The sequence below is a fragment of the Ovis canadensis genome, chromosome 11 (genome assembly GCF_042477335.2).
Source record: "Ovis canadensis isolate MfBH-ARS-UI-01 breed Bighorn chromosome 11, ARS-UI_OviCan_v2, whole genome shotgun sequence".
NCBI lineage: Eukaryota > Metazoa > Chordata > Mammalia > Artiodactyla > Bovidae > Ovis > Ovis canadensis.
The window spans coordinates 40,276,208-40,303,735 of record NC_091255.1 but is presented as its reverse complement, the minus strand read 5'-3'; the positions used below and the strand labels follow the sequence as shown (position 1 = coordinate 40,303,735).

The window sequence follows — 27,528 nt, the reverse complement described above, 5'->3', positions numbered from 1 at the left end:
GAAGTCCACTCTCTAGATCTCCAGTCACGGTGTCTTATTTGAGCCATTCTTTTCCCCAGAAGAGGGCTTCCCTGGTGGAAAGTATGATGACACTTTGTAAACTTTGTGATTTCTATTTCCCTTTGAGTATCTTCCTCAATGTCTTAATCTTGAACTGAATCCAGCTCTAGATGGTTACATCCAAACCCCCTGAGGAGAAAAAGTAATAGATTATGAGGCTAAGAGTTTGAGATCAACATATACATACTGCCACTGCTGCTAAGTCACTTCAGTCATGTCCAACTCTGTGCGACCCCTTAGATGGAAGCCCACCAGGCTCCCCTGTCCCTGGGATTCTCCAGGCAAGAACACTGGAGTGGGTTGCCATTTTCTGCTCCAATGCATGAAAGTGAAAAGTGAAAGTGAAGTCGCTCAGTCGTGTCCGACTCTTAGCTATATATTAAATAGATAAATAACAAGGATCTACTGAATAGCACAGATAACTCTACTTAATAGTCTTTAAAAACCTATAAGGGAATAGAATTGAAAAAATATATATATAGTAACAATGAGCAATACTTGCTCTTGTAATTCAAGTTTACACACAGATAAAACTGTACAAAGTCAAAACCAGGGGGATTAGAGAGTGGCTCCTCTTTGCCCTCCTTCTCATCTAAAAGACATTTCCTGATTTCAGTTTACTCAGCAAACGTCCACTAGGCAAGTAACAGTCAACTTGATATCATTAGATTCCACTTTGTCACCCCCAGAGAAGCCACCTTTTCTCCTGTAACTTCAGACTCAGACTTGAGAAACGACCTTCAGCACTTTGAGTTAATAATCGTGGAATGCTGCCGGGATATAACTCAATGGGGGTGGAATCAGCTGTAATCGTCCTTGTTAGCGACACACACCAGAGGTGAGTCCTTCTGAACACACTCCCACTGCTGTTAAGGGATTCTGGGTCCTGGCAGCAAACTGAGACGGCAGCTAGAGCTCTGATGTTCATTTCGCTTTCTAACGTGGCTGCACATCTCTTCATCTTCCTGTCTCTCCTAGTCTGCTCTTTAGAAAACAATTTGTTTCATTCTCTGGAAGCTCTTATTAAACGGAAAAAAAAAAAAAAGTAGAGTCAGAGCAGTTTGAGCAAACTCCGTAAGTGATAAGGGTTTGGGGTGTTTGAGACCCAAAGGTGGGGACGCAGTCTGCCAAAATCACAAGTCCCAAGGTATTGCTCAGGCCGTTAAATTAACCCTGGGCAGTACACTAAAAATTGTTGCTGCTGCTCTCTGGTCCAGGAAACATCTAAATAGCTTTTAGATGTGTCCTCACGTGGCTGACGACAAAAGAGAGAGATACACTTCAGGAACGCTCCCAGCAGTGCCAGTGGTTGTTGCCAATGATAAAGAGAGCCCTGAATGTGTTGAGGTCTTAAAGATTTCGGTGAATGCTTTGGGCTTCCCTGGTGGCCCAGAGGGTAAAGCTTCTGCCTACAATGCAGGAGACCTGGGTTCAATCCCTGGGTCAGGAAGATCCCTTGGAGAAGGGAATGGTAACCCACTCCAGTACTCTTGCCTGGAAAATCCCAAGGACTGAGAAGCCTGGTAGGCTACAGTTCATGGGGTCGCAAAGAGTCGGACACAACTGAGCAACTTCACTTCACTTGTAAGCAACAGGAGGGCTTCCCAGGTGGCTCAGCTGTAAAGAATCTGCCTGTGATACAGGAGACACAGGAGACACAGTTTCAATCCTTGGGTTAGGAAGATCCCCTGGTGGAGGAAATGGCAACTCACCCCAGTATTCTTGCCTGGGAAATCCCATGGACAGAGGAGCCTGGCGGGCTACAGTCCGTGGGCTTGCACAGAGTCGGACATGACTGAGAACAACTGAGCACTGAAAGAAACATTCTTGAAAGAAGGCTCTGTTTGGAGTTAATTTACATAAAAAGTGACCTGGCCTTTAACGCAGCTATTGATAAACCAATTTTCAAAGCCCCAAGTAATGCATAGCAAGTATTAGTATTTACTGGATAAACGATAAATAGATTTTCCTGATTGTCTTAGAATAAAGCAAATACCAATCTCTGGCCCAATTTCACCCTTCAGTAACATCAACCAACATCCTCCTGCAAACGTTACCGAGTGGCTAATGCTACCCAGTCCTCTATGTTTTAGTATCTTAAGAGCTAATCCTTTTGCAAGTTGCTTATGACTCATTTGGGAGGCTGAGTTTACACATGTTGGAATAATAAAGATAAATTAGAACCTGCTTTAGAAAAGCAGAGGATAGAAATAGGAGTCAGGTAGTCAGGAAAAGTTATTGAAAGGGGTTGGAATGCACCAAGGTCTTAAGTATCTGGGAAAGCCAGACAAGACCAGTAACTAGAAGGTGGTGGATGGGATTGTATTCTGGTTCTGTCCCCTTCTGGTGGTGCTGAATGAGCGTATGACCTAAGGATGTAAGTATAGTCATCCCTTGGTATCTGTGGGGTACTGGTTATAGGACTGCCACAGAAACCAAAGTCCACTGATGCTCGAGTCCTTCAGAAATCAAGTTCTGATTTCACTGATTCAACCAACTGCAGATGGTAAACATAGTATCCAGCTGCAGTTGGTTGAATCAGCAGATGTGGCATTTGAGGATATGGGAAGATCAGCTGTAATCAGTGTGACTATCTCTTCCAACAGCCCCCTTCTGAGGGACTCCCAGCCTGGAGCACCCGCAGAACCACACTGTGGGATGTTTTGCCCCAAACAGCTTTTCTCTTGGGGATGGGCAAGATTCTTTTCCTCTCTTCCTAGAGTTCGCTCCTCAAATGCCACCCAATCAATGAGGTCATCTCAAACCCATTTATAGAAAAAGAGCAAGCCCCTCCCTCATTCCAAATTAGCCACTCAGCAGGTTCTGTTCCGTTGCCCTGGTTCATTTTTCTCCATTGAACTTTCCACTTCTGCCAAGGTATATATTTCACCGTTTGTTTTGTTTATCACCCTTATAGAATATATGTTCCTTGAGTTCAAGCACTGCCCTGTCCCCAGCACTTATTTACTGAGGACACCCAATAAAAATTTTTGAATAAAAAAACAAATTATAGTAGATAACAGATTATAACAGATTTAAATATCAATTTTTTCCCTTGAGCATTTCAGTGCAACTTATAAATATTATTATCCCTTTCATAAAATCTAGTTCATTTTAACAAGCATCTTGAAATATGCCTTTGATTAGCATGTGATGAATGTAGTTTGTTAAATTTCATTAAGTATTTTAAACTGTACTTATAAATTAAATATATTCGACTTTCTAATTTAATATATGCCTCTAATAAGCAAAACTTCCCCAATACAGTAAATCCAATAAATTAAACATAACTACAGAAAATCTTTTCTGAAAACTTCTAGTTTTGTATGCAAATATAGTAAACATTTTTTTATAATCTTTCAACCAAATATTACATGTCTAAAATAAATTACTCAGCTGTGGGATTTAAATTGGTATCACAAGAATCTTTGTCAGATTAATAAATATGCCAATCTCTCTTAGACATACTTTAAGTATCACATATGCACAGATTATTCCTAAATAAATCAAATGCATATCGTGGAACTGATTTATCCCTTCCTTCTAACTTTCCGGACTATTAAGACACACCCACTAAGGAAAAAATATGGCCATAGTTGGGGTTATCATAGCAATGGGCTGAGTTTGTATACAAATCAGAGAGTTTAAACCAAGATATGAAATTTGGTGGTTCCCCGAACACTCATCATTATTTAGCCTTTTTGAGAGTTCATTCCCTGAGTGTCAGGGAAATCTCACAACCCATGTCCTTGGGTTCAACATACACGGTTATCTAGTAGATATTCTCGTAGATGCAGGGGTTATCAGGTTCACCTCACAAGATACACTGTTACCTAATTCTCTTTTTGATTTCAGAGTGTCGTCTGCCCTTACCACCTCCCTCCTGTCCATCATCCTTCACAAACCTAGTTCGCTTTATCACTTGATGGGACGATTCAAGTAATTTTTTCTAGCTTGACTCTTTTAAAAAGCATTTATTTATTTGACTGCACCAGGTCTTAGCTGCAGCATACAAAATCTTCAGTTGCAGCATGTGAACTCTTAGTTACAGTATGTGGGATCTAATTCCCTGACCAGGGGTCGAACTTGGGCATTCTGCATTGGGGGCATGGAGTCTTAGCCACTGGACTACCAGAGAAGTTCCCTCTTGCTTGATTTCTTTAAAAACTTGATTGTTGGGTAGCACTGTCACTTGGTGAGCATGGGGATGCAAGGAGGGTCTCTGGAGCCTGGTGAGAATGTAGGAAGAGGGCCAAGAGATGTCAGGTGATGACGGTATCCTATGAGCAGTACTCTGGTGGGAGCTCCATGGCCCATCAGAGCAATGGGAACAGAGCTTCTCTCTGAGATCCCGTGAGACATCAGACAAACATGGAGGGCACTATTTTCTAGAAACCTGAAGGTCTGATTCTGAAGGCAGGGCCAAGAAACAGGGCAGTCATTTGCGCTAGTCACTGCTACTCTGATTCCGTCTTTATCCTGGGTGTGAAAAGATTAGGGGAAATCAGAGCTGATTTATTTTTAGAAAAATTTGTTGTGTGTCTGCTCTGTTTCTAGTACTAAGATATACATAGTGATACAAAGATTGTCAGTCATTAACTCAAAAAACTCCATTGTATGGGATTTCCCTGGAAGTCCAGAGGTTAAGACAGTGCAGGGGACACAGGTTCCATCCCTGGCTGGGAAAGATCCCAAGATCTTAAAGATCCCAAAGATACCAAGGGGCAACTGAGCCCATGCACTGAAGCTGCTGAGTCCATGCTCTAGAACCCGTACTCTGCAACAAGAGACGCCACTGCAGAAGCCTCCACACCTCAAGGAAGAGTAGCCGCCACTCACCAGAACTAGAGAAAGCCCACAGGCAGCAACAAAGACCCAGTGCAACCAAAAATAAACAAATTAATTAAACGTTTATTAAAATATTAATTAAAAAAACACTACAGCAGGAAGTCTGAGATGTGTCAAAGGGCGATATTATGATTGAAACATGGAGTGTAATTACTGTGCCAAGCCTGGTGCACTTGCTCAGGAAAGATCTGCGAAATGAACGGACGGTGGAAGGACAGTTGAATGAATAAATGTCAGGTGTATGTTAGAACTAATAAATGCTTCAAGAATCCAGAAGGTGGAAGAAATAGACTGACCCGTCTGGAAGCTCTAATCTTACCGAAATAATTGTGAAATACTCTTTTGTGAGTGCTATCTGTATGTTTCACTCAGTAGAGAATGGGCTCAGCCACTAAATGATGTAGAAAGTGTGCTCGTAAATATCAAATGGAACAGAGGGAATGGTAACAAATCCCCAGTGGCTGAGATAAGAAGTTCAATGTTAAAGAAAGGAGGGGAATAAATATTGCATGGGGACTGTGAATCCAAACCGTCTGAGGACTGAGAACGGTGGGACAGTGGTTCAGTGACATGGGAAGCAAGGGTGTAAACAATGCCAACAGGCAGAGGGTGAGCTGGGGAAAGTCTATCTGCCCGTTGAGCTCAGCAGGCTCTTTACACATTCGGTAAGAAAGAAACTCTTTGAATATCTGAGAGCAGCCTAATGCTTTCCGGAGAACTAGCTTCTCTGTCAGCAGCCTTCCAGGAACGGCTCCTAAAGAGATGCCAACTTGAGTTGAGAGTTTCTTTTGTGTGGGCTTCTGAACTCCTGGCAGGTAATTCAATCAAATTCCACTCTCCACCTGTCCCATTTTCCTCTCACCCTTGCCCCACCTGCCAAGAAAGAAAGATAAATGGGAGCCAGAACTAACGGAAAGCTATTCGGTGAATTACAGTCCCGTCGCAGATCATTGCAGCTGGAGCCTATGGGATTCGGGTTGTTTTGGGTCATCGCCAGTCCAGGGTTTCTGTGAGGAAGCCACAGACTCCAGCTGTCTCACGGTGTCTTGTCTCAAAGACTCTGAAGTAGAGGTAGTGTGGCTGCTGCTCCTGACACAGGGTGGAGAGGAGAAAGGCGTCAGGTGGACTCGTCTCAGCCTCATCGAGTCCTTGCTGAGACCACCTTCAGCTCTGTGCCTGCTGTTGCCAAACACCGCAGAGTATTAACGACCATGCCAAGTAGACTGTTTCTAGAAAGGATGAGTCTGGGCATGTATCAGCTGTCCTAACAGAGATGAGCAAACTGGAGAAAATAAAATAAAAACATAATGCCAGTAAAAAGCAGCTTTCTACAAGGTCAATGTGTATGCATGCTCAGTCGCTCGGTCGTGTCTGACTCCTTGAGACCCCATGAACTTTAGCCCACTGGGCTCCTCTGTCCATGGGATTCTCCAGGCAAGAATACTGGAGTGGGTTACCATGCCCTCCTCCAGGGGATCTTCCCGACCCAGGAATTGAAAGTTTCTCTTATGTCTCCTGCATTGGCAGATTACCACCAGTACCACTTGGGAAGCCCACAAAGTCAATACCAGACTTTTAATAAAGGGGCTTCCCTGGTGACTCGGATGGTAAAGAATCTGTCTGCAATGCAGGAAACCTGGGTTTGACTCCTGGGTTGGGAAGATCGCCTGGAGAAGATCATGGTAACCCACTCTAGTGTTCTTGCCTGGAAAATTCCATGGACAGAGGAGCCTGGCGAGCTACAGTCCATGGAGTAACAAAGAGTCGGACACCACTGAGGACCTAACACACACACACACACACACACACACTAAAGTGCTCCTTGAATCACTCATGTAAACACTGAACATGTATTTATGGAGTACTTATGTACTGAGTATGCCAGAGACTGCAATAAGTCATGAGGTCATAATGATGAAAACTCTTGGCCTCTAATTTATGGAGTTTGTGATCTACAATTCCAACAACGTGCAGTTATTACAGAACGATGCCACGAGAATTCACAGGAGGCAGCAACTAACTCTTACTGTGAGTCAGGGAAGTCTTCTCTTTTGGGATTCTGGACCCAGTTTCAGTGTGTGTGTGTGTGTGTGTGTGTGTGTGGTGGGTCTCTCATACCAGTAAGTGATTCTCTAGCCACCAACTGTGCTTCCTAAAATTCAACTCCATTCTGACACTATCTAACCAGAGGTAGAACCAGATCTCACAAGCTAAGGGTTCAGCTGGACAAGACTGCTCTGTGCCCCCAGTTCAGATACCAGCCTCAAGCCCAGCTTACCACCTGTGCTTCTGGCTGACCAGCTGTGGATTCTATCCGGAAAATGTAGGCATGGGTTCTAATTCTGCCACTATACAGGTCTATGGCTTTGGCAATGTTAGTTTCTCCTTTTCTTAAATTCTCACTTTCTGTAAAATGTGGAGAAAAGACTTGCTTTAAGGGATTATTGTATTAAGCAAGTGAGGTAAGGCATTTGGCATGAGGTCTGATATATGACAAGCACCTTAAGAATTATATTCATTGTTGTTTTGTTGTTCTTATTATTGCTATATTTATTATTCTAAGGGAAAGAACACCTATCAAAGGGGAGAGATCCTAGATTCAACTTAACAACAATAGTGTAACAGAGTTTCTGAAGCACGAGATCCCAATATACCATGAATAAATTTGTTTCTAAGTGCAGGAAACCATTTTCTCCTCTCTCAATTTCAGTCAAGTTTCTTCTTTCAACCTCCATCTCCTTTTCTTTGTCTCCATTTCTACTGATGCTCCTGAGTTCCATCTCTGGATCGGGAAGACCTCCTGGAGAAGGAAATGGCAACCCACTCCAGCATTCTTGCCTGGAGAATCCCATGGACAGAGGAGCCTGATGGGCTACAGTGCAGGGGGTCGCAAAGAGTTGGACCCAACTGAGCAGCACTCACATTACTTCCTCTTTAATTCTTTTAAAAGAAACATCAGCTCATATTCATTATTATTGGTAGCATTCTGACTCTGGTTTTTAAAACCAAAAAGCCTTCTATGCAGAAAGTTCTCTGTTGAAAATTCCAAGCTGTTTTAAAAAGATGACAATTAAAGTTAGTTTCTTCAGGGGAAGAAGATAAAAAGCGTGGACACTACTTCACTGAGCCAATTATTCTCTTGACACAATTATTCTCTTGACACAATTTAATTATCTAGTGCAACAAACCAGACACCTTTTCTGCCTGGCCATTTTAATGGAGCTTTGACACCAGGAATTTAATTAAGTTAGAAGATCCCCCCAAAAACCTTTAGAAGTCAGACAATCTCTTTCTGGAGCATTGAGCATAAAAAAATTCATCACTTACGAGCAACATTATTAAATGAGGTTTATACTCTATCAGTGGACCAAACATTATTTCTGATGGGAATGCAGCTATTTTAGTTATCATTTTAACTATTTAAAGGTGTTTTTTTTTTTTTAAGATTCTAAAGGTTACCAGGAAGAGTACTTGAGGATTAAAAACAAAACAAATAACAAGCAATTATTTATCCACATACAAGAGGCAGATTTAAAAGCTAGAAATAATCTTAAACAAGTTGGAGACTTTTATTACACACACATATTCAATATATATTATGTAAAATGAAAATTTCCAAGTACATACATACATACCTGGAAGGGTGCAGAACAATTTAGAGGCAGAAATGAGATTAGAGTCCAAGTTTTCTATTGCAAAATGTAACACTAATTATTATCATAAGAGTCACATTCCTGGTTACCTTTATGATTACCTTCAAGAAGGAAAGGGATCTTATGAGGAAGAGGATGTGTGGGAGCTCCTAGGGGCTGGCTCTGTTCTATTTCCCTATCTGGATAATGGGTATATGGGTATTCGTTTTATGATAATTCGTTAAAGTAGACACTTATGTTTCATATACTTTTGTATTATGTTATTAATATATATTTAACAATCTCAGAAAGTTAAATAAATATATACACATCACATAGATGTATAATATATAGGCATTTATCTATATTATATGCAAAGCTATATATAGCTATTTCATGAACGTATGATATAGATAGAAATAAAAATTATGTGTATATAGACATACACACAATGATATATATAATATATATATACAAGATATATATATATTGTGTATATATACACAATATTCACTGATGCTGAAGCTGAAGCTGAAGCTCCAAAACTTTGGCCACCCGATGTGAAGAGCTGACTCACTGGAAAAAGACCCTGAAGCTGGGAAAGATTGAAGGCAAAAGGAAGAAGGGGATGACAGAGGATGAAATGATTGGATGGCATCACCGACTCAATGGACATGCTGCTGCTGCTGCTGCTAAGTCGCTTCAGTAGTGTCCAACTGTGTGCGACCCCAGAGACGGCAGCCCACCAGGCTCCCCCGTCCCTGGGATTCTCTAGGCAAGAACACTGGAGTGGGTTGCCATTTCCTTCTCCAATGCATGAAAGTGAAAAGTGAAAGTGAAGTCGCTCAGTAGTGTCCAAGTCTTAGCGACCCCATGGACTGCAGCCCACCAGGCTCCTCCGTCCATGGGATTTTCCAGGCAAGAGTACTGGAGTGGGGTGCCATTGCCTTCTCCAATGGACATGAGTTTGAGCAAACTCCAGGAGATGCTGGAGGAGCCTGGTGTGCTGCAGTCCATGGGATCTCAAAGAGTTGGACATGACTGAATGACTGAACAACAATGTTCACACTTTGGCCACACAGTCTAGTCCTTATATCTTGTTCCCCAATACACAGTTAATTAAGCAATATCTAAGTCAGAGACAGATGTTGAGACCAGCTGAGAGCTGAGCAGCTCCTCTGGGATCAGTTTTGAGGATTCAAGCCACAGATCCCTAGTTCCTTAGGGAAGCAGACTCACAGGGGTGGGACCAGGTTTTGAGGCGGAATGTACCAGAGGCAGTGTGCTCACCTCCAACATCTGTTTTTCTCTTTTTTTTTCCATAATGATACAATTTCTAGCCAAGCCAATGACTGCCCAGAACAGAGTATATTTCTCTGTTAGCTTGCAGCAAAGCGTGTTCATGTGGCCAAATTCTAGGCAACAGGACGATACTTGAAGAGTCTTGTGGTTGTTCAGTTGCTCAGTTGTGTCCAACTCTTTGTGACCCCATGAACCCCTGCAGCATGTCAAGTTCCCTGTCCTTCACCATCTCCATGAGTTTGCTCAAACTCATGCCCATTGAGTCGATGATGCCATCCAACCATCTCATTCTTTTTTAGGAAACAACAAGTTGGCACCTTTGTCTTTTAATTTTTTCCTCCATCTATCTGTCACCTGAAAAGGAATCTGGGCCCCAGAAGGTTTTGTGAAACAGAGCTGCCTTCCCTGGATTACAAACCTCTGGAATTTTATGTGAAAAAGAACAACATTGCTGTCTTGTTTAAGCTGCTTTTGTATTAAGTTTATACATTACAGTCATCTCTAATCCTAATTAACTCACGTGTGCTTCTGCTGTTGGGTAAGAAGTGGTCTGGTGTGTGATGTATGTGAAAAGCTTTACTGGATGTTTACAGCTGTAAAGGGTGGAAGACTCCACTTACGATATTATAAAGCAGACATTTATTAGCGGAGACAGTAATAATTAAGAAACCATAAAACCAAACTATCATGTAGTTTCATATAATAATGAGAAATGTGGCATTAGATGAATTTTATTTTCTTTCAGGAAAGATACTTAATATGTTTCTTAGATTATGTAGACAATTTGTATTTGTGCCATATATATTAATAATAAAGAAGCTAAAGTGTGCAATCAGTCAGTCAGTTCAGTCCCTCAGTCGTGTCTGACTCTTTCTGACCCCATGAATCACAGCACACCAGGCCTCCTTGTCCATCACCAACTCCCGGAGTTCACTCAAACTCATGTCCATCGAGTCGGTGATGCCATCCAGCCATCTCATCCTCTGTCATCCCCTTCTCCTCCTGCCCCCAATCCCTCCCAGCATCAGGGTCTTTTCCAATGAGTCAACTCTTCACATGAGGTGGCCAAAGTATTGGAGTTTCAGCCTCAGCATCATTCCTTCCAAAGAACACCCAGGACTGATCTCTTTTAGAATGGACAGGTTGGACCTCCTTGCAGTCGAAGGGACTCTCAAAAGTCTTCTCCAACACCACAGTTCAAAAGCACCAATTCTTCAGTGCTTAGCTTTCTTCCCAGTCCAACTCTCACATCCATACATGACTACTGGAAAAACCATAGCCTTGACTAGATGGACCTTAGTCGGCAAAGTAATATCTCTTCTTTTAAATATGCTATCTATGTTGGTCATAACTTTCCTTCCAAGGAGTAAGCGTCTTTTAATTTCATAGCTGTAATCACCATCTGCAGTGATTTTGGAGCCCCAAAAAATAAAGTCTGACACTGTTTCCACTGTTTCCCCATCTATTTCCCATGAAGTGATGGGACCAGATGTCATGACCTTCGTTTTCGGAATGTTGAGCTTTAGGCCAACTTTTTCACTCTCCTCTTTCACTTTCATCAAGAGGCTTTTTAGTTCCTCTTCACTTTCTGCCATAAGGGTGGTGTCATCTGCATATCTGAGGTGATTGATATTTCTCCTGGCAATCTTGATTCCAGCTTGTGCTTCTTCCAGCTCAGTGTTTCTGATTATGTACTCTGCATATAAGTTAAATAAGAATAAGATTTAACAGAAGCAGAAGATACTCAGAAGAGGTGGCAAGAATATGCAGAAGAACTGTACAAGAAAGAGCTTCACGACCCAGATAATCATGATGGTGTGATCACTCACCTAGAGCCAGACAGCCTGGGAATGTGAAGTTAAGTGGGCCTTAGAAAGCATCACTATGAACAATGCTAGTGGAGGTGATGGAATTCCAGTTGAGCTATTTCAAATCTTGGAAGATGATGCTGTGAAAGTGCTGCACTCAATATGCCAGCAAATTTGGAAAACTCAGCAGTGGCCACAGGACTGGAAAAGGTCAGTTTTCATTCCAATCCCAAAGAAAGGCAATGCCAAAGAATGCTCAAACTACCACACAATTGCACTCATCTCACACACTAGTAAAGTAATGCTCAAAATTCTCCAAGCCAGGCCTCAGCAGTACATGAACCATGAACTTCCAGATGTTTAAGCGCGTTTGAGAAAAGGCAGAGGAACCAGAGATCAAAATGCCAACATCCGCTGGATCATGAAAAAAGCAAGAGAGGTCCAGAAAAAAAAACATCTATTTCTGCTTTATTGACTATGCCAAAGCCTTTGACTGTGTGGATCACAATAAACTGTGGAAAATTCTGAAAGAGATGGGAATACCAGACCACCTGACCTGCCTCTTGAGAAACCTATATGCGCATCAGGAAGCAAAAGTTAGAATTGGATATGGAACAACAGACTGATTCCAAATAGGAAAAGGAGTATGTCAAGGCTGTATATTGTCACCCTACTTATTTAAAGTGTGCAATAATACATCCCGTATAGTTAAAGATCAAAAGTAAAATATCTAAGGCGCTGCTAATTACTTCAAGAGGATTGTCTCCGAATGCAGGTTTGGACTCAAATCCTGTCTCCATCGCTGCATATATTTCAATAAATCATTTAATTTCTCTAAGTTGCAGTTTCCTTTTCTATAAAATAGAGATCACAATACAGCACCTCTTTTCCACTTTCTAAAATGAGGATTAAATGAGTTAAATGATTAATTGATATTGAAGGAAGGAGGAAAAGGGGACGACAGAGGATGAGATGGTTGAATGGTACCACCAACTCGATGGACATGAGTTTGAGCAAGCTCCAGGAGTTGGTGATGGACAGGGAAGCCTGGCGTGCTGCAGTCACTGGGGTTGCAAAAACTTGGACATGACTGAGCAACTGAACTGAACTGAACTGAACTGAACGGAAATGAGTTAAAGTTTGCAGTCTTGGCACCATGGCTCCCTGACAGATTAGCAGCTCCTGGGCTGGACCCCATCAACAGATGCCTGGAGCACACCTGTCCCTGGTCCTTCACCTCCTCTGGCATCTCCGTGCAGGTTGGGGGTGAGCAGACACACTCTGATCCCAGGTGTACCCTGAGGTCTAAGGTCACCAGGGACCTCTTTAAGCATAGCTGCCTTCATGCTCCCCTGAGACCCCAGTGCCACCCTGTGACTACCCTGCTCAGGCCCTGCATCCCACACACCTATTTGATGTTCTGCTTCCTCCCTTGAGATTGGCCAGTTTTAACTTGGACTTCCCTATGACCTTGTGGGTAGACGCTCCCAGTGTCCTTTCTTCATGCCTCGCCTCACAATCCAAGGCATCATTTTCTAATTTGAAAGCAACAAACAAACAAAGTAGGAAAGGGTATAATCTCTCCTAAAGATTTTGTCCATCACAAATCCTTCATATTCCTTTAGGAACATGTGTGGGTTTTTTTATTTCTTTGCTTTAATGTTTAGCTGCACTGGAATGGGTGAGTTTAACTCAGATGACCATTATATCTACTACTGCGGGCAGGAATCCCTTAGAAGAAATGGAGTAGCCATCATGGTCAACTAAAGAGTCCAAAATGCAGTACTTGGATGCAATCCCCAAAACGACAGAATGATCTCTGTTTCCAAGGCAAACCATTCAATATCGCAGTAATCCAAGTCTATGCCCCAACCAATAATGCTGAAGAAGCTGAAGTTGAACGGTTTTATGAAGACCTACAAGACCTTTTAGAACTAACACCCCCAAAAGATGTCCTTTTCATTATAGGGGACTGGAATGTAAAAGTAGGAAGTCAAGAAACACCTGGAGTAACAGGCAAATTTGGCCTTGGAATGTGGAATGAAGCAGGGCAAAGGCTAATAGAGTTTTGCCAAGAGAACACACTGCACTGGTCATAGCAAACACCCTCTTCCAACAACACAAGAGAAGACTCTACACATGGACATCACCAGATGGTCAACACCAAAGTCAGATTGTTTATACTCTTTGTAGCCAAAGATGGAGAAGCTCTATACAGGCAACAAAAACAAGACCAGGAGCTGACTGTGGCTCAGATCATGAACTCCTTATTACCAAATTCAGACTTGAATTAAAGAAAGTAGGGAAAACCACTAGACCATTCAGGTATGACCTAAATCAGATCCCTTATGATTATACTGTGGAAGTGAGAAATAGATTTAAGGGACTAGATCTGATAGACAGAGTGCCTGAGGAACTATGGACAGAGGTTTGTGACATTGTTCAGGAGACAGGGATCAAGACCATCCCCATGGAAAAGAAATGCGAAAAAGCAAAATGGCTGTCTGGGGAGGCCTTACAAATAGCTGTGAAAAGAAGAGAAGTGAAAAGCAAAGCAGAAAAGGAAAGATATAAGCATCTGAATGCAGAGTTCCAAAGAATAGCAAGAAGAGAAAAGAAAGCCTTCTTCAGCGATCAGTGCAAAGAAATAGAGGAAAAAACAGAATGGGAAAGAATAGAGATCTCTTCAAGAAAATTAGAGATACCAAGGCAACATTTCATGCAAAGATGGGCTCAATAAAGGACAAAAATGGTATGGACCTAACAAAACCAGAAGATATTAAGAAGAGGTGGCAAAAATATACAGAAGAACTGTACAAAAAAAGATCTTCATGACCAAGATAATCACGATGGTGTGATCACTCACCTAGAGCCAGACATCCTGGAATGTGAAGTCAAGTGGGCCTTAGAATGCATCACTACAAACAAAGCTAGTGGAGGTGATGGAATTCCAGTGGAGCTATTTCAAATCCTGGAAGATGATGCTGTGAAAGTGCTGCACTCAATATGCCAGCAAATTTGGAAAGCTCAGCAGTGGCCACAGGACTGGAAAAGGTCAGTTTTCATTCCAATCCCAAAGAAAGGCAATACCAAAGAATGTTCAAACTACCACGCAATTGCACTCATCTCACACACTAGTAAAGTAATGCTCAAAATTCTCCAAGCCAGGCTTCAGCAATATGTGAACTATGAACGTCCAGATGTTCAAGCTGGTTTTAGAAAAGGCAGAGGAACCAGCGATCAAACTGCCAACATCCGCTGGATCGTGGAAAAAGCAAGAGAGTTCCAGAAAAACATCTATTTCTGCTTTATTGACTATGCCAAATCCTTTGACTGTATGGATCACCACAAACTGTGGAAAATTCTGAAAGAGATGGAAATACCAGACCACCTGACCTGCCTCTTGAGAAATCTGTATGCAGGTCAGGAAGCAGCAGTTAGAACTGGACATGGAACAACAGACTGGTTCCAAATAGGAAAAGGAGTACGTCAAGGCTGTATACTGTCAGCCTGCTTATTTAACTTCTATGCAGAGTACATCATGAGAAATGCTGGGCTGGAAGAAGCACAAGCTGGAATCAAGATTGCCGGGAGAAATATCAATAACCTCAAATATGCAGATGACACAACCCTTACGGCAGAAAGTGAAGAGGAACTAAAATGCCTCTTGATGAAAGTGAAAGAGGAGAGTGAAAAAGTCGGCTTAAAGCTCAACATTCAGAAAACGAAGATCATGGCATCTGGTCCCATCACTTCACGGGAAGTAGGTAGGAAAACAGCAGAAGCAGTGTCAGACTTTATTTTTGGGGGCTCCAAAATCACTGCAGATGGTGACTGCAGCCATGAAATTAAAAGACACTCCTTGGAAGGAAAGTTATGACTAACCTAGATAGCATATTCAAAAGCAGAGACATTACTTTGCCAACAAAGGTCTGTCTAGTCAAGGCTATGGTTTTTCCAGTGGTCATGTATGGATGTGAGAGACTGTGAAGAAAGCCGAGCGATGAACAATTGGTGCTTTTGACCTGTGGTGCTGGAGAAGGCTCTTGAAAGTCCCTTGGACTGCAAGGAGATCCAACCAGTCCATTCTAAAGGAGATCAGCCCTGGGATTTCTTTGGAAGGAATGATGCTAAAGCTGAAACTTCAGTACTTTGGCCACCTGATACAAAGAGTTTACTCATTGGAAAATACTCTGATGCTGGGAGGGATTGGGCACAGGAGGAGAAGGGGACGACAGAGGATGAGATGGCTGATGGAGTCACTGACTCGGTGGAGGTGAGTTTGAGTGAAGTCCGGGAGTTGGTGATGGACGGGGAGGCCTGGTGTGCTGCAGTTCATGGGGTCGCAAAGAGTCAGACACGACTAAGCGACTGAACTAACTGAATTGAACTGAAGTAAGGCTTGCGAGATCTTAGTTCCCTGACCAGAGGATAGAACCCATGCACTTGGCAGCAAAAGGGTGGAGTTCTAACCACTGGACCGCCAGGGAATTCCCAGAACATGTGTGTTCTGAAACACTATTAGTGTAGGAAATTCCTCTTTGTCCACTTGCTTCTCTTACATTCCTTCTCTGCGAAAAAGCATATAATGGCAGATTCACTCGAAATAGGAGAGAGTAAAAGATGGAAATACCAGGGCAAACATCTGCCAACCTTTCAAAATGTTACCAACATTTTAAAGCACAAGCCGGCTGTATGACGGAGGGGAAAGGATGTGTCCAGAGTAACTGGTGGCACTGAAATGGTAGTGATAGATTCTGCTTGTAGATCCTGTGCTACGGAAATTCAGTTCAACTCGTCTAATCCCACATGAGCCAATTAACACATTGCATTTTAGCTATAGTCATTATTCCGTAATGTGTCCATTCATCTTGGAAGTAGAATGACAACTCACTATTGAGATGACAAACGTCCAGCAGCCTCAACTGGCTGGCGTGTGATGGGTTAGCAAAGCTTCAGTGTATCCAAAATAGCTGTCAGAGCGTCTGGAGGGAAAGCTCTCAGTCTTTTTTCAGAGCACTTAGGAAGCCTGATCTTAGACCTCTCTTATGCCCCTTTGCATATCACTGAATTGCCTTTCTACTTTAATCACCTCATTTTCCAGACCTGAAATGGAAGCTAGAAATTAGAAAAGCACCATTCCTAGATCTCTGGACTATCTCCGCAATTAATGTTCCACCTTCCTGCTCTTTCTTGATTCATGGACTATTTTTGAAGGTACTGGGATGGATATGGGATGAAAATAAGAAGATGCAGTTTTGACCAGTTCAAAGCAAAAAAGAAATTATAATTTTTAAAAACAATCCAGAAACTGGAATTAAAAACAACAGCAGCCTGTATTAATTTAACTGAAGAATAAACAGGTTTATACTTTCCAGTTTCCCCTGAGAGCAAACCTGATTTACAGCAGAGAACAATTATTGTAATTCATAAGAGTGACATGAATCATCAATAAAAGGTCAAATGAAGTTTAATATAGTCTGTCAAGGGCATTTGAAAATTATGTAGTGCATTAAAATATTTTATAAAATTGTAATTAAAAAAGAAAACCTTTTGTACAAGGCAGCATGCCTTAATTGTCTGGAAAGCTGACTAATGCACAATGCTTTCCTGCCCAATGATATCGGATAAATGAGATAACAATTTTTATCATCAGTTACAAAAGATATGACTCATGAAGACAAGGCTTGGACTTGCTTATCTCCCTTCAACTCTGTGGTAGAAAAAGATGTTCTCCCTGGTAGTCCAGTGGTTAGGACTGAGCACTTTCACTGCTGGGACCTGGGTTCAATTCTGGGTCGGGGAAATAAGATCTCCGCAGCTCCATGGGCAAAAAACAAAAACAAACGAACAAGAAAGTATGTGCCTTGATAAGTGACTGGGAGCTCATGGTCTTAATTTCTAGTGGTCAACACTATTGTATTTCCCATGGCTTTGCCCAGAAGTGTTCATTGGAAATTTGCTTCTAAATTATAAAATGAGGGCAAATGTATAGGAAAAAATTATTTCATATGGAAGAGAAAACAAAAAGTCCTAATTACATGTATACATGTACTTTTATGCCTGTATGTATGTACTTTTATACATGTACTTTTATATGTATACATGTAATATATACATATATATTACATGTATACATGTATACGTACATACCTTTTCAGATTCTTTTCCAGTATAGGTTATTACAAGATATTTTGCTACACAGTAGGTCCTTATTTATCTATTTTATAAATAGTTATATGTATCTGCTAAGCCCAAACTCCTAATTCATCCCTCCCCCATCCCTTTCCCCCTTTGGAAATGATACTTTTTTTTTTAATGTCTGTGAGTCTATTTCTGTTTTGTAAAAAGTTCATTTGTATCCTTTTTTAGATCCACATATAAGTAATATATGGTATTTGTCTCTTTCTGACTTACCTCACTTAGTATGATAATCTCCTGGTCCTTCCATGTTGTTGCAAATGGCATTATTTTGTTCTTTTTATGGCTGAATAGTATTCCATACCTGTTTATACCACATCTTCTCTTTTCATTCAGTCTTTGATGGACATTTAGGTTGCTTCCATGTCCTGATTATTGTAAATAGTGCTGAAATGAACATTGGGGTGCAGGCATCTTTTCAAATTAGAGTTTTCGCTTTTTTCCAGGAGTAGAATTTCTGGGTCATATGGAAACTCTCTTTTTAGTTCTTAAGGAGGCTCCATACTGTTTTCCACAGTGGCTGCACCAATTTACATTTCCGCTGGTAGTGTAGGAGGGCTCCGATTTCTCCACACCTTCACTAGTATTTCTTATTTGCAGACGTCTTGAGTTGGGCTTTTTTGGAGACAAGCTTTGAGTGCTAGAAGAATAAGGCCCTGACTGAGTGCCCACAGCAGAAGTGAGTGAGAACACAGAAGTATGAGCTAAGTCATCCTTAGTAGCGATGATCTAAGCCTAGAGTTTTCAACCCAAAGACATCAAGTTTGACCAGCTGATGTGAACAGAAGCGCTGAGAACATGACTGGAGTTCAAATTCCCGTGGGTCCTTGTACTGTACACTCTGCTCCTTCTTGTGCCTCTCGGAGCTCCTGGTTGGTGAGGCCAGTGGGGCAAAGGAATATGTGGGATTCACAAAACAGAAGGCTATTATGTTTCAGTTTGGGGTGCAGTTCAACAAGGCAGCAAGTTAGAAGAGAAATCTTCTACATCAGGGTATCTCCAGGGCTGAAAAATCAATAGTAGAATAAAATATGATACAACTGTCCTGGAAAACAGTTGAGCAGCTCTTCAGAAAGTCAAACATGGAGTTACCATGCTGTGCTGTGCTCAGTTGCGTCCTATTCTTTGTGATCCTGTGGTACTTGCAACCCACCAGGCTCCTCTGTCTATGGGATTTCCCAGGCAAGAACACTGGGTAGATTGCCATTTCCTTCTCCAGGGGATCTTCCCAGCCCAGGGATCGAACCCTCATTCCCTGTATCTTCTGCATTAGCAGATGGATTCTTTACCACTGTGCCATCCTAGAAGCCCCAGAGTTACCATATGACCCAGCAATTCCCGCTCTCATGGGTATACACCCCAAAGATTTGAAAACTGGTGCTCAAACAAATGCACACATATGGGGCTAAAAGGCAGAAACAACCCAAATGGCAATCAAACAAAATACTGAATTGACCTCGGTTCATTCATACAGTGACCTCTCTTAGGTCCAGAAATATGTATCTGTACAATTGCATGGTGTTCATCCATTAAAAAGGAGTAAATTACTGGTAACCTGCTACAATGCAGATGAACTTCTAATACGCTACGCTGAGTGAACAACCCAGACACAAAGCATCACATGTATGATTCCATTTATAGGAAACATCCAGGGAAGGTTAATTCACAGAGACAGATTGAAGAGCAGGGGTTACAAGGGAATTGGGAGGGGGAATGGGGAGTGACTGTCTCATAGGTACTGGGATTCCTTTTGGGAGCGAGGAAAATGTCTTAAACCTAGACAAAGGTGATGGCTGCACAAACTCGTACATGGCATAAATGCCACCGAATTGCACTGATTGAAATGGTTAATGGCTAAATTTATGTTATGTAAATTGTACCTCAATTTAAAAATAAAAACAAAAAAGATAATGATGATCAGATGTCTCCAGGCAGAGTGGACCTGAGACACTCCTGTGAGAGACCCAGGAGGACGTTAGACAGTTTTGTGTCCTTAATATGTCTCAAAACTGGCTGAGGGTAGGCCTGTGCGGTTAGGAAAAGGGTAAGCTTCCTGGACTGGGTTTCAGAATGTAGTGGAGGATGTACAGGAATAGAAAGAAATAACCAAAGTTTAGCGAGGGTTGTATGTGTCGGCAGAGGCTGGCCCATGAATGCTGATGACCACCAGCTTGCCTCCTTTCTCACACTCTGGAAACCTTCAGAACTTAGATCATCTCCCCCAGGAAGCGTGGAGGCGGAGGAATCTCAATCAAGCATGTTAAATACCAAGCTGACCACGGTTAATTCATACAGTGACCTCACGTAGGTCCAGAAGGGCCTCAGCTTACTTGGAAATGGCTACCGCAAACTGGCAGACTGGGCCGGCGTCACATACCCAGTTGAATTATAGGAAAAAGTCTCATTTTCTTGAACACTGAAGTCAGCCACAGTGCAACATGAACTTGCAATAAATCTTCCAAGTGTGTTTCCCTTCTCAGTCTTTCCAACAGCATCTCATGACCACAAGACTCATCTGGCCAATGACAAACAATGCAGTGGGGAACGCCTTTGTCCACAGAAGTAGGTTTTATCAGAACTCTGTGTGTGGTGAGGGCAGGGAGGTTAAAAAGGAGAGGGTCCTGCGTTCCCAGGAGGAGAGCTGAGGTTTTGAGACTGAGAGGTGGTGGGAAATGAAGCCCACGGGAACGCAGGGCTTTGGCAGGACTGCAGCCGGAGTGATGGCTGAGCACCTGGAGGACACACCTGCCGCAGGGGGGTGAGACCAGTGCCTCTGCACCCTGCTCAGATCCTCCTCTAGATCAGCTTTTATTCTGCCTTTTTTGTTCTCCCTTGATTGCTACCAGTCTGTGAGAGAGTTGGCTTAAGCCCCCAAAGAATAGTCTGGACTTACAGGGGAAACAACCTGGGCCTGGGAAGGGGGGCGACCCCCATCTACACCTGAGTAACCAGCATTATCTCTCACAACTCACTGTCCACCCAAGTTTCTACAACATAGCTGCTCTCCATTCCTACACCACCCTGCTCCTTCTGCTTTGAATGTTCAATCGCTACTCCACTGTCTTTGTTTATCCCGTTTCTAGCCATTCTATAGGGTACTAGTGGTAAAGAACCAACCTGCCAATGCAGGAGACACAGGTTCGATCCCAGAGTCAGGAAGATCCCCTGGAGGAGGGCATGGAAACCCAGTCTAGTAGTCTTGCCTGAAAAATTCCATGGACAGAGAAGCCTGAGTGGGCTACAGTCCATGGGGTCATAAAGAGTTGGACGCAACTGAGCTACTGAACACAACACACACATAAATACCAAGGAAGCTGCCACTTCCTTCAAGAAGTCTCCACTGACTTCTCCAATCTGGGTGACACACCTCTCTGCTGGATTCGGCAAACGGCATGTTGACTCCCACCCTAGCCCTTGTCGTTTTGATTGTAATTCAAAGTTTCCCCGTGGAGACTTTCTCTGTAAAAGGCCATAGAGTAAATATCTTAGTCTGTGGGCCGCAGATGGTTTGGCATGCTCTTTTTCATTTTAACTCTTGTATTTTATTTTCCTTAGTTTTTTTTTCAACCTTTTAAAATAGTAAAGCCCAGTTCTAGTTCAGTGTGTGTGTGTTAGATACTCAGTTATGTCCCACTCTTTGTGATCCCATGGACTGTAACCCACAAGGCTCCTCCGTCCATGGAGTTCTTCAGGCAAGAATACAGGAGTGGGTTGCCATTTCCTCCTCCAGGAACTCTTCCCACCCAGGGATGGAACCCAGATCTCCTGCATTGAGGGAAGATTCTTTACCTTCTGAAGAGGCCGTTTGCTCCCACTGGCCATAGTTTGCTGGTGTCTGCTCTGGAGGTAAACTTCTTAAGGATAGGGGATCATATCTTCTTTTGCTTTGCATCTCCAGGGTAGGCACCACCCCTGCAGAGTGCTCAGAATGTAGACCTGAGTTCAGCTGAGAGCTGTATGTTAAGGCTGACTTTTCTTAAACTATTCTGCTTCCTTGAGTCTTTCTCATCTCCAACCACCCTACAACTTTTTGCCACTTTGTATGTTTCAGTTTATTAAACTAATTCCTTCAAGTTCAGCTGCTCCTCTGTCAACATGATGCCTTCAGTGCAAGGCTCTGCCATGAAGTCTGTGAGGTTTTTTGTTTTCTTTTTTCTTTTTTTCGAAAGAGATTATAGAAGCATGCACATGGCTGCCTGTTTTCAACATGGAAAAGGTTATTTTGGCATGGCCAGTCCCTGAAAACTAATGAGTGCCAAGAAAGTTTTCTTTGTGGGAGCTCTCCCAACCCCAAGTTATAAAACCCAGTTTCAGCCAAGAATCTAGTTCTTAAACGGATTACGCATTTCACTTCCTTCTCTGTTTTAAAAGCATATTTCAGTAGATTTTTAAAAATGGAGATATGCTGAGTTTGCCTCAGGAATACAATCCCTCTAGGACCCAAACAGGACTATGATCTGGGGGGTTAAAGGCAATCACCCCTCTCTCCTATTATCACTGCATCACCTGACATCTCTGGACATGTTCCCAACACCTGAGAAGTAGCCACCTGTCACCTTGACATGTGAGAAGAGATAAACAGGAGCACAGTAGTCATGGAACTGTGGTCTCATAAAATATATATATATCCATTTTTACAAACAGTCTACATCAGTGACTGAAACAAAGCAAGAAGCAACAACAAAATGTACACCTATGAAAGCAGGCCCCGGGTGATGAGAGATTCATCATAGGTAAACCCTCAGCACAGCCAAAAACACTTGCTGCCTTTCTCTGTAGCTGGTCGGAGACTCTTTCTTTCCGGCCCATCTGTACTGTTTTTATAGCAGCCTTGCATACTTACAGAGTGACAGCATGCCGCTTTGTTGCTACAAACAGCTCCCATAAATGTTGGAGCCAAGTGTGTCTAAACATTACAGCATATTAAACACCTTTAAGCATGATCCATAACCTTGTAATTGGTACCAAAATAACAAGACTTGTGTTTTCAATGGGAATTTGACTCTGTGATTGCTGCTGTCGATCTGTTCCCCAAGCACGCAGCTGGGAAAGTGGGTCACGGGAAAAGAATGGCTGTGATTGAGGCAAGGCACCTTGAACTCTTAGACCCTAAAAGTCATCTGGGCCGATGCCCATCTTTGATTGATGAGGAAACCGAGGCCAAGTGGGCTCTCTGACTGAGTCAAGGATTCCTGACTGTCTTTCGCTTTCTTTCTCTTTCTTTTAATATTCATTTACCCCTTTGGGGGGCGGTGCTGAGTCCTCACGGCCGCGTGGCTTTTCTCTAGCTGCAGCGAGTGGGGGCTGCTCTCCAGTTGTGGGGCACAGGCTTCTCATTGCAGTGGCTTCTCTTGTTGCAAACACGGACTCTAGGGTGTATGGGCTTCAGCAGTTGCAATGCATGGGCTCAGCTGCCCCAAGGCATATGGGATCTTCCTGGACCAGGGATCAAACTGTGTCAGATGGATTGGCCCCTGATAATCCATCCATTGGCATATGGATTCTGAATCACTGGACCACCAGGGAAGTCCCGCGCTCTTTCCATTTAACAAAATGCTTTCCTAGAAAAAGAAATAAAACACTTTTCTTGGTGTAAATAATAATTGCATCAGCTTGGAAATGACACAAGTTCAGTTTGAAATTCATCTCTGTTGGTCCAAGAATACGATGAATGAGATTTGGCTTTTGTTTTTGATTGGCAGCCTCCCAAAACATTTGTCTTTCTGAAAACATCTTTCTGAATCTGCTCCAGGTCCCCAAATCTTAATCTTTTCTTTAATTGTGATCTCCACAAGTCTTGACTGAGAGGAGATATGTTACTAAGAGGAATTGTGAGGTGTTACAAAGGATGCAGGTGGACATACAAATTTGAACAAGTTCCTAAAGCCCACTTACCCACATTCATTCAAATGTTTATGTACAGTCCACTTTGTAGCAGTCTCCTCATCTGGAAATGAGAGCGAACACTAGCTATTAGGGTCATGAGAATCACATGAAATTACATTTAGAGATATCACCTGATTGTTTTCCACATAGCAGGCAGTTAATTCTTATGGTAAATATCAAGAGGTGTAAAAAGAGATGTGTTATCATGTATATCATTATTGTACATTTAATTTAAATGTGTTGCTGGTGGGAATGACAGCCCCTTTTTTTTCAGACTAAATTCAACAAACATATAAGTAGGCCTCAATGAACAGGTTTTGAGAGATCAAAAAATAAATTCAAAAATTACAATATAGTCCTAATTCGTGACACTCCGGAGCATGGAGACTGGTACATAATTGGTTCTCAGCCAGTATTAGGGAAATTATAACACAAGATGTTACCACTACACTATCTGGAGTATATTCTTAATTAAAGATGGGTTGACAGCTTCCCAATGAATCTTTAAACGTAGTTACTGAATATGCTTGTTAATTGACCTCACATCCTATTAAAACCATTTTCACTGTATGTTGTAAGTTCTTTTGAGAACAATGCTTCTGTTGAGTTGCTCAAAATAAGCGATCAGTTTTCTGAAACTTATAAATCTTCCCCACATACTTTCTCCATCCTTCACCCCCTATTCCTGTATCATTTTGTTAAAAAATGTTAAAAAAAATTTTTTTGTTTTACACAGAAAATTGGCAGCCCAGTTTCTGAATTCACCACCAAGATAAAGCCCGAGATCCTTGGCTTGGATCCCCTTGTAACGGATGGAAGGCAGAACGCATGATGTCCTAACGCTGATGTTAATTTGGGGGAGTCAGGTTCTGATTTACCAGGGTCTTGTGAACGAGAATCGGTCATTGAAAGTCTTAATGTTTTTGTTTTGTTTTGTCTTTTAATCTCCATCCAGGCTTGTGATTGAAAAATGCTTTCAGGACCCTTGCTTTCCTGGCCAGCAAAAAAACTTACGAAAACGATTCTCATGTGGGGAATACACAAGGAAAAAATGGATGTGTTTTCTTCAACACCTGTTTTCATTAAGCAAGGGGAAGGAAATGAAAGAACTTTTTAATGCTTATCAAGTAAGTGCCAGAAGCTTACATATGTTATCCCGCTTTATCTTTCAACTCAGAGAGGTGTAGATACTGTGGTCCTTGTTTGGGACATCCTCTCTAAGATTTTAATGAAATAAGCTTTATCTTTTAGAATTTAACTTTTAATGAATTTTACAGGACTCAAGTAGAAATGAAAAGTCACAAGAAAAAGATAGAATAGTGTTTGAAAGTGAAAGTGAAGTTGCTCAGTCGTGTCCGACTCTTTGTGACCCCATGGACTGTAGCCTACCAGGTTCCACCATCCATGGGATTTTGCAGGCAAGAATACTGGAGTGGGTTGCCATTTCCGTCTCCAGGAGATCTTCCCTCCCCAGAGATTGAACCCAGGTCTCCTGCATTGTAGGCAGACGCTTTACCATCTGAGCCACCAGAGAAGGCAAGAATGGTGTTTAGCTCAGCATAATATGCAATCATGTTCATGTTAATTGATGTTCTTACTAAAGAACAGTGTCCTTGGATAAAGGTACAGGTCAGCCACAGAAGTTCAGACAAAAGAGGGACCTAGAGATAAACAAGAGCTGTCAGGGGAAAAAAAGAAACTCGACCAGTGAACCTGGAGGAATTTTGGTCCGTTGCCAGGTTCTCCGTTTTGTGGAAATGTACACCTGAGGCTATATTAACTCGATTCCATCAAACACCCAACCAGCTTCTCTTTTTCTGATTTCATGCTCAACAAACAAACCGCTGGTTGTAATTTGACTTCCACGTGGGTTTGCCTACAGGAAGAGAAAGTTGCTAACCAAGCAGCTGCAAGGACTCTGGTCCAAGTCTTATTTATCTTGGGAGATTAATAAAATGGCGTTCTGATTTTATATGTTAGTCTTGTGATCGGTTACTATAAATAGATCCTCCTGGCATAATCAGGTTTCTGAATCAACCAAGAAGAGACCCACATCATGGATGGGAGAGTATTTATCAGGCAGTTCATGCCAACTTGTAAGATCTCACTGGAATTAACCACTCTACCTGACACATATTACTTCAGCCAGGTGATAAGAGTTGGCATCAATATTGACGATATATTGATACTATGTAGGCTTTTGACAGTGTGATGGAATTGCACTTTATCTCTGTGGTCTTCCTTCCAAATAGCTAAAATCTCTGCCTAATCCTGAGGAAAAGATCAAACATTCTGCAGAATACCTAACCCAAACTCACTGAACGGTCAGGGTTGTCGAAAACAATTAATATCTTGAGAAGCTGTCACAGCCAAGAGGACCTAAGACAACACACAACTAAATGCGATGTGATATTTTGGGTGCCTAGATGAAATCATGGAACAGAAAAAGAATGTTAACTAAAAACCAAAGAAATTTGCATAGAATATGTGTTTTATATATGTTTCGAAACATCGAAGATTGATATTGGTTCACTAATTGTAACAAAGGTACCACATCTTTATGGTGGCCCAAGAAATCTGTTTAGATTATGCTGCATTTAGGAAAAAAAGTACTTCCTATAGACCATATGTCCTATTAAAAAAATTGTTTGTGTTGGAAGTTGTGTGTAAATCTTCAGCCTTATTATAGTTAAGAAAACCATATGAAGAGTGAAGAAGGCTTACCTAGACCTCACAAGAGAGGAGAGGCTTTGAACAGAAAGGAACTTGAAAGGTCAAAGCTCACCCTGAATTTGTCTGATATGTTTCGGAGACTTGTAACTGAATTGCTTGGATGAAACCATCTGTGATGTGATTCTCTGCTTAGTAACTCAGACATTTGGGAAAGACATTGCTGTGGGTTAGTGTGACATGTTGTTTGCCTGGAGGAGGAAGGTGATGAAATCTAAGCTAAGATCAATGCTTGTGGACTGCAGATGTGGTTTTCTGAAAGGCAAGTAGAGACTATTTGAAATAAGAATAAAAGAATATACTTCTCTCAGAGAGAAAGAAAGGAGGCTCTCAAGATAGAGAACAAGATTATGAACTGAAAGATACTTCCCAAAGGATACGGCAAAGACCTCCCCTTCATCACCCATCCACCCACCCATCCCTCTACCCATCCTCCCATCCACCTGCCCATCCATTCACCCCCCACCCTTCCATCCACCCATACACCCATTCACTTATCCATACACCCATCCATCCATCCATCCACCCATCCATCTGTCTTCTCTTCATTCGTTGTCTTATCTGGGGCTCTGGGCACAATCCTATTTCATATCCCGCTCTAAGTTATTGTTTCCTCTGTTGGATAAGAATAGTTATTCCCAATGCTGTCATTATATCTGCTATAAGATTTGTATGGTTTGGCTGGAGGAATTAAGAAATACAAGAGGAAAGGGAAGTACCACTCCACGTTTTCCAATCCCCTGATGCCAGCATAGCAGCAGCAGAACCACCTGAAGAAGGATAACAGTTTCAGAGTTTCCGGTACCAGCTGGCAGTGCAGTGAGAGTTGTCCAAGAGGCAGCAGAGAGGAGCCAAGAGGAATATGCAACCCAGAGAAGCAGCTGCCCGTTGGAGCAAGAAACCATTTTAAGACAAATCCCCCTCTCCCAAAATATGGAGGAAGGTAAGCCCAGTACTTGGGTTACACATGGATTATGTCAGATAATATATATTCTGCATATAGTAAGCACTGGATATATGGTAGCTATTAAAATAATAATAATAAATCTAAACGAATTCCA

General features: G+C 42.1%; 1 long non-coding RNA gene across 1 annotated transcript; it reads left to right on the top strand.

The window, feature by feature from the left end:
* The first annotated feature begins 638 nt into the window (after positions 1-638).
* Positions 639-27,528, top strand: LOC138447532 (uncharacterized). Its single transcript, XR_011259877.1, has 3 exons — positions 639-898; positions 24,693-24,864; positions 25,990-27,528. It is a non-coding gene; the product is annotated as an uncharacterized lncRNA (long non-coding RNA).